This window comes from Lygodium microphyllum, chromosome 9 (assembly GCF_053477565.2).
Source record: "Lygodium microphyllum isolate KBCC chromosome 9, Lygodium_microphyllum_v1.1.10, whole genome shotgun sequence".
Lineage (NCBI taxonomy): Eukaryota > Viridiplantae > Streptophyta > Polypodiopsida > Schizaeales > Lygodiaceae > Lygodium > Lygodium microphyllum.
In genome coordinates this window covers 80329901-80337138 of record NC_141143.1, presented here as the reverse complement: position 1 = coordinate 80337138, position 7238 = coordinate 80329901, and positions in this window count along the sequence as shown.

The following is a 7238-nucleotide window of genomic DNA, read 5'->3' as shown; positions in this document are numbered from 1 at the left end:
AAGGTGAGTGCCAACTACTCTTTGATTTTCAGACTCTGTCTGGAAGTTCCAATACTAGTTAGGGAACAGAACTTGGAGAGAGTAATACCTTCGAAATAAGAAAATATTTGTAAAATTTCATTATTTTGAAAGGAACTATTGAGAAGGCATTGCTCTACTCTGTTTTTGTGTCGTGAATTAAGGGCGTGTAAAGAATTTGTATCAGGAGAGATAATTCAAATAAGCTATTTTTATATATTGAACCTAAAGTGGTAGGTAATTAGATAACTAAAACTACTCTCTCGGGGAAAGTGGGAGAATGGACCCCCAACGGATCCCGACCAATGGTTGGATGCTTTCGGTAAGTCGAGAGCTTTTCTAAGAAGGAATAAAAAACACACTTATTGGACCATTAGAAACTAGAAAGCCTTACTCACATCACTTTAGAATCTACTAATAATAATTTACTGCTAGCAATAGATTTGACCAAAAAAACTCAAGTCGATCCTCATGGGAGTGGCCGGAAATTTCACTATGGGGTAGACTCAAGCGAGCCTAGTTAGTAAACTTTAAGGGTTTTATCAAAATCCCGGACTGTGCTTCCTAGGACATCTCTTCATGGGCTACTAAGAACATACTACTAAGGAAAGCTCAGGTGGCACATTACAAAAGTACTAGGGATTGAATAAAATGTGATCCATATCAAGCCATCTTTGTCCCTAGATCTTAGGAAGGCATCAGCCATATCTTCGTTGTATGTAGCTAAATAATGTCCATCCAAATGATCATGTCGAGTTCCTCTTGACTAAGATCTAAGAAAGGGGAATCTAGGTTGTATTCTAGAGGTGGAAGGTGATCCATATGTAGCCTATGTAGGTGCAACCATATAGTTGTCTAAGCATATTAGCACTTAGTGTCAGCTTCTTGCAATGCTAGCTATTTGGATGACTCTAGGGAAATCTAGTGTATATTTGTGTCAGGAGACTCCAAAGCTTATGCAAAAAAATCAATGTATGGGAAAAAGCCCCTCACACAACAAAGTGCTCCCATCTTTGCTCTAACTATCTCATGTGGCACTAAGGACTTAAATCTTGATCATCCAATAGTTCATAATCATGATCATGAGATAGTTCATCATCACTAGAGGCCTCTCCATCTTCTCCCATCCATCATAAACCTCCCCTTCATCTAGTAGTGATTGGTCTATTGTAGCTCTCTTGTTATGATAACAACTCAATCCCCAAATACGATCTCCATATAAGAGTGCTAGTGTCACATGTATGTCAAAGAGATAGAGATTCGTTTGAGGTTCCTAAAACTATATACGCACACATTGGTTCTCCATGGATTCTAATGCCACACAACCTTGGGTCAATCGACCCTCAATTCATAGTAAATCTCGGTCTTGTGAATCCCCAAATAGGAGTGTCTCTGGACTTGTTCCACTATCTTCCCACCATATGTAGGCTAAGGTAATGATCATTTGATCCAATGGGTGGAACTATTAAACACCATAACCTTAGTCTTCCCAAGGTTCTCTATTTTTTTGTGTGGTGTTGAAAATTCTTGACACAAACCGACACATGTGAAGAGTGGGCAGTGAAGTTGCCACATCTTCCTCACAAAGACATGCACCTCAACCAGAATCAGAAGCATCAGTATACAGTATGAGGGGTAGATGTGTTGGTAGATACAGAGGAGGTAGATGTTTAATAAGGTTTTTGATGTGCTATTCAACAACGGTGTGTAGAGGGTCCCAATGGAAATGGTTTTTGTGAAGGAGAGGGTATAGATCTTTGGCATAAAGAGCTAGATTTGGAGTAGAAGAATTTATCCAATTTAAATAGCCAAGGAATTGTTGTAGCTGTTTGACATTTGGTAAATACATCTGGCATTTCCAAAATCTTCTTCAAAACATGAACTTGGAGTGTAATAGTACCATGATGAATCTCTAACCCAAGAAACTCCACAGAAGAAGTAAACATAATTGATTTTGTAGGTGAAAGAACCATACCAATCTCCTCTACTACTTTTGCAATCTGATATAGATGCTCAATGTGTTCTTTAATAGTTTCAAAAAAAACCAAGATGTTATCAATATACACCAAGCAAAAAGTAAATTTGGCTAGCACACAGTCAAGTTCATCCTTGGAAATATGAAAGGGGCTGTTTTGATACCAAAAGGAAGAATTGTCCATTGATAATGACCATGAGGAACACCAAAACCAGTCTTAAACCTGTCTTCTTCTTTTAAAGGAAGTTGCCAGAAGCCTGATTTTAGATCAAACTTACTGAAAATGCGGGCCTTTTTGTTTTTTTTAAATAAGTAAATCCTTGAGAGGTATGGGATGTCCACGACGAATAAGATATTTATTGAAAGGTTGATAGTTAATGACCATTCTCTTTTTCCCTCTTCTATTCTGCATGTTTATTCATATAAAACGCATAACATGACCATGGAGAATTGCTTGGCTCGATCAAACCTTTGTCTAAGAGTGTTTGAATCTCTTCTTTGCATAACAGTAGATCTTCTTCCTTCATGCCAGAGTGTATGACTTTTGTTGGGACCGCATTGGGTACAAGAGGTAATGGAATGGCATACGAGGTTCTTTTTTCCCTAAACATTAAGGGATCTTCATGCATAAAAGTTTGCAAGCGAGTATTTACCTGTTGAATTTCTTGTGCATATTTTTGTTGCTCCTCTTTTAGCCACCTTTCTGTAGTAGCTTCTTTCAGTTTTGGCGAAGCTTCAGATAGTGAATACACACTTCTCCCAATTTTAGGAAGTAAAGGGATATCTGTCTTTTTTTCCAAATAAGATAATGTAAAATGCTCAGCCCAAAATTATACAGGACCAAGTGTTGTAAGATGTCTATCCCTATCAACAAATCATATCTCATTTGCTTCATAAGCTGAATTTCAATAGGCACTTTTATAGAACTCAGCTGAAGGTAGGCTTGAGTAACATGAATGAGAGTAACCTTTTTGTTGTTGGAAAGCTCAACTATAATAGGAGAAGTAGTTTTTATACAGTTGGGTGGAAAGAGCTCAAAAGGTGCAATTGTTAGACTAGATCTTGTATCTAGTAATGCATCAACATAGAGAGCGAACTGAGGCATATTCTTAAGTTGCACACCAATCATGGGGATTGGGCCACTAGTGTTTAAGGCATTTACCTTATATCTTTGTGTTAGATTTGATTGGATTTGATTAAGCGGTTTTAGAGGACTTCACTTGTAATAGTTGTATGTTGGAGTTCCTACAAAATAGCTATATTATCTTGTGCTAAATGTTTTTAACTTCTCAACATCCTTTTAAACACTTTACAAAGAGCATAGAGCTCTTGCTGCATTTGGGTAAAAGCTTGGACCATTTCACCCCCTTGTTGGGCAATTGAAGTAGTTGTTGCTGACAAGGAGTAAAGAACTTGGGCAGCTGTGTGAGGATGATGCATTTGTTTTAATGTATGAGGAACAAACATATTGGCATTGCCTTTTATGTCTACACTCAGTGTTCCAAGTTTAGGTAGATCATATGGATTATCAAAGAATTCTTGTCTTACCTTATCTTTGTGCTTTTTATTTGAGGAACCATTGTCTGTTGAAGTATCCTCCTCAGTATCAATCTCACATTGCTTTTGTTAGCCTTTATGTCTTCTTGAAGAGCTACTGCAACTAGTAGAAGTTGCACCAAGATAGAATTTTTCTTTGCGGCCTGAGAAATGCACAGAATGTGCATTGACAGGAACAAAATTATCTGAATGAATAGCACAGTCAGTTCCAAAATCTAAAAGATCAGAAGGATGATCAAATATGAAGTTCTCCGTATCAGCAATATGCCATGAGTTAAGAGTGCTGCATTCTGACTCACTATTTGAACTTTCTGTTTCCAAGGAGTAATCAATAGAATTAATCTCAAAGTGTTGCATTCTGATTCACTATTTGAACTTTCTGTTTCCAAGGAGTAATCAACAAAATTAGTCTCATAATAGGACTCAAAATAAGAATCTTCATAAGAGTCATAATAATCAAAGAGGCACTGGCATTGTCAGAGTTTGAGACTGCATCACTGAGATAGTGTAGATTTATTTTAGGTGCAGGAGTAGAAGTACCTTTTTGTTTGGACTTCTTAGGACATTTATTAGCAAGATGTGATTTAGTGTCACAAATATAACACTTTGGATCTTTCTTCTCATTGTGATAGGATTCATGGAATTTGTGTCCATGCAAAGATCTATGCTTACTATGCCTATGTGCATGTCTTAACTATCTTCTTATTGAACTTCTTCTTGAATAACAATCATCTTGCCATTCTTGATTATTGAAGTAAGACCTGGTGGTTTCTGTACCTTCTGGAAGGAGACCACCGAGATTTTCTAGAATAATTTCCACCACCATAGGAAGAAGAGCGGCCACATTGTTTACAACCAAAATCAAGCTCATATTTGCTGGCATTTTTGCATACAGATTGAAGAAATCTTTGGTTTAATTGTGCCATTTTTTGCTATTGGCAGACCTCCTTGATTGTTTGTTCAATAGTTTGTAATATCTATCCAACAATGTCAGTGAAATCTCTATATTCTACTTTCACTTTTTGTTTACAATAAAATGGAATGGGTTCAGGGAGAGAACATACAAGATGTTCTTTCATACTATTATCATGGGCGCCTAAACCTTCATACCGTAAGTTGCGCATATAGATAAGATACTCTTTATATTGTCTAGGGTCACAAAGTTTAGATTTGAAAAATGCTTCTCTAGCCTCTAATACATCATCCAATTTATTTCCTACCAATTCTCTAAGAAGTAATTCAAAGAGCAGTTGAACTGGGTCTGCATGTTGTACAATGGCTAGTTTGACTTGAGGATGGATGGAAATCCACCACTGTTTCAATCCTCCAATAAAACCATGTGTCATGGCATTTAGGATATCAATCTTGTTTGTATGGGGCTTGTCAAGGATCTTTTGCCCGACATAAGCATACATCATGTATATGAGAAGTTTGATCTCCTCTAGAGATTTTCCATCAATGGACTAGATGGGAAATGCACCAACCTTTTCTGGTACTCCAATTTTCTTATAGAAGTTTGTATAAGACGGCTTTGTGTAGCAAGTGGTTGCATTAATAGAAGTAGTTGTATTAAGGGTGGAGTTTTACTTACAATGTTCTCTATGTGTGCATTCAATAATGCTTGTAGGAGTGTATCTGTTGGGACTTGATCCTGATGAGGATTAATGGAAATGAAGTCATACAACGTTGTCACCATCGTCATTTGATGAGGTGAGAGTATAGGCAATTTGTCTTTGGAATGAAGCTTGATCACGAAAATACCATGCAGGAAATTCTTTTGACGACATATTGGGCGGTTGTTGGTCAATGCTTTCTCCCATAAGACAAGAATCAAGACGAGCATCAAGGGCTCGATCAGCTTGTCTTTTCTGTTGTTCCATTGGAAAAATACAGAGAGGCATTTGGTCGAGAGCCTGATTATCTTCTTTTTGCCTTTGGATTCTTTCTAGCATTAAGTCATCAATTTGATCAAATGTGACTTGGTAGTCATGATCTGACTAATCTAGAAATAGCTCTTCTAAACACTCTGCTAACTCTTTTGATGTATCACTTGGTTGTAGTGTTGGTTCGAGTGGGTAGGGTTGCTGGATAGTTTTTTCTCATGTCAACACAAAAGTAAGAGAAGGACAATAGATGCCTTGGATATCTTGGAGTGCAGTGAAAATATCTACATATTCGTCTTCATCTTCCTAAATGGGAGGATATGCCTGATTTAGTCAGGAATGATGCGCAAAGTAGAGGGTTTGTCAAATGGGCCTGCAAGAGGACCTTCCTATAAGATTTTTACTTTTCATTTATTAGTGACATGATGCATATTCAACGAGCCAAAAGAAGGAGAAGAAAAGTATGAACTCCAACCTTTTTGAAGCCTTTTATTGGAAAATGTTGTCAAGTTTGGAGTTGCTAGTTGTACCACCAAGAGTGTAGAAGCAATAGCTTGATGAGAACTGCTTAACACGGCTAGGTATAGGAGTAACTTGCACTTGTTTTTTCACAACATTTTGGCACAAGATTCAAATTGAATCACATAGTTGTTGCAAATTTTCTACTTTCTCAATTAGTCTAGTAAGGGCTAAATGAGTCCAATTGATTGCTTGTAACTCCATAGTCTAAGATGTAGTATCTTGAGGTCATAAGTATGGAGCATATTTATATTTGTGTTGTTCATATTCAAATTCTTGGATTACATTAACCACTAAAGAAGAATCTTGTTCAATTAAATTCTTACAATGAAGACAGATGTCTTGATGTATTGGTAGCTTGAGGAGAACTGCTTACAAGGCTAGGTATAGGAGTAACTTGCACTTGTTTTTTCACAATATTTTGGCACGCACTTAAAATTGAATCACACAGTTGTTGCAAATTCTCTACTTTCTCAATTAGTCTAGTAAGGGCTAAATGAGTCCAATTGATTGCTTGTAACTCCACAGTCCAAGATGTAGTATCTTGAGGTCATAAGTATGGAGCAACTTTATATTTATGTTATTCATATTCAAATTCTTGGATTACATTAACCAATAAAGAAGAAGCTTGTTTAGTTAACTTCTTACAATGAAGACAGATGTCTTGATGTACATGTTCATGTGTACATGGTTGTGTATGAAATTTGAGGATGTTGGCTCCTTGAGATGGAGAAATCTTGAGTTGTGGTTGAGGAACCTAGACGACAGTAGTAGTCATATCCTCACAAACTTCATGAGCCATTCGATGTGGTAGATGGAGTGTTTTTCCCTTAATATTCTATACTTTGATCAACCTAGGAGGTAGTAATTCATTTTTCTTTAAAGAAGAAATATACAGCTACCACTCATGAGGAAGTTCTATATCAAACCAATTTACATAGTCCGAAAGAAAGCGTTGTGTGCTTTCATCGAATTTTATTATGATAATTTTCCCTTTATCTTTTGAAGAGTTAATACCTCTTCTACTACCCTAGGCATTGCTAAAGACATACATCTAAATAGCATAGGATACTGAATAGCAAGATGAGCTAAGGAAGCTTTCATTTGCAATCACATAGTTCTAATATGTAACATCAGTAACTTAGGGAGATAAGGGTCATCCATAGAAATGCCATAATTCGTTTGAAGTTCAAAGAAGATTGGACTGTTAGAAAGGGGAGAGATTGAAGCTCTGACAATCATATCCATTAATTCTACATGTCTAGTATCTAATATTGCAACCATAC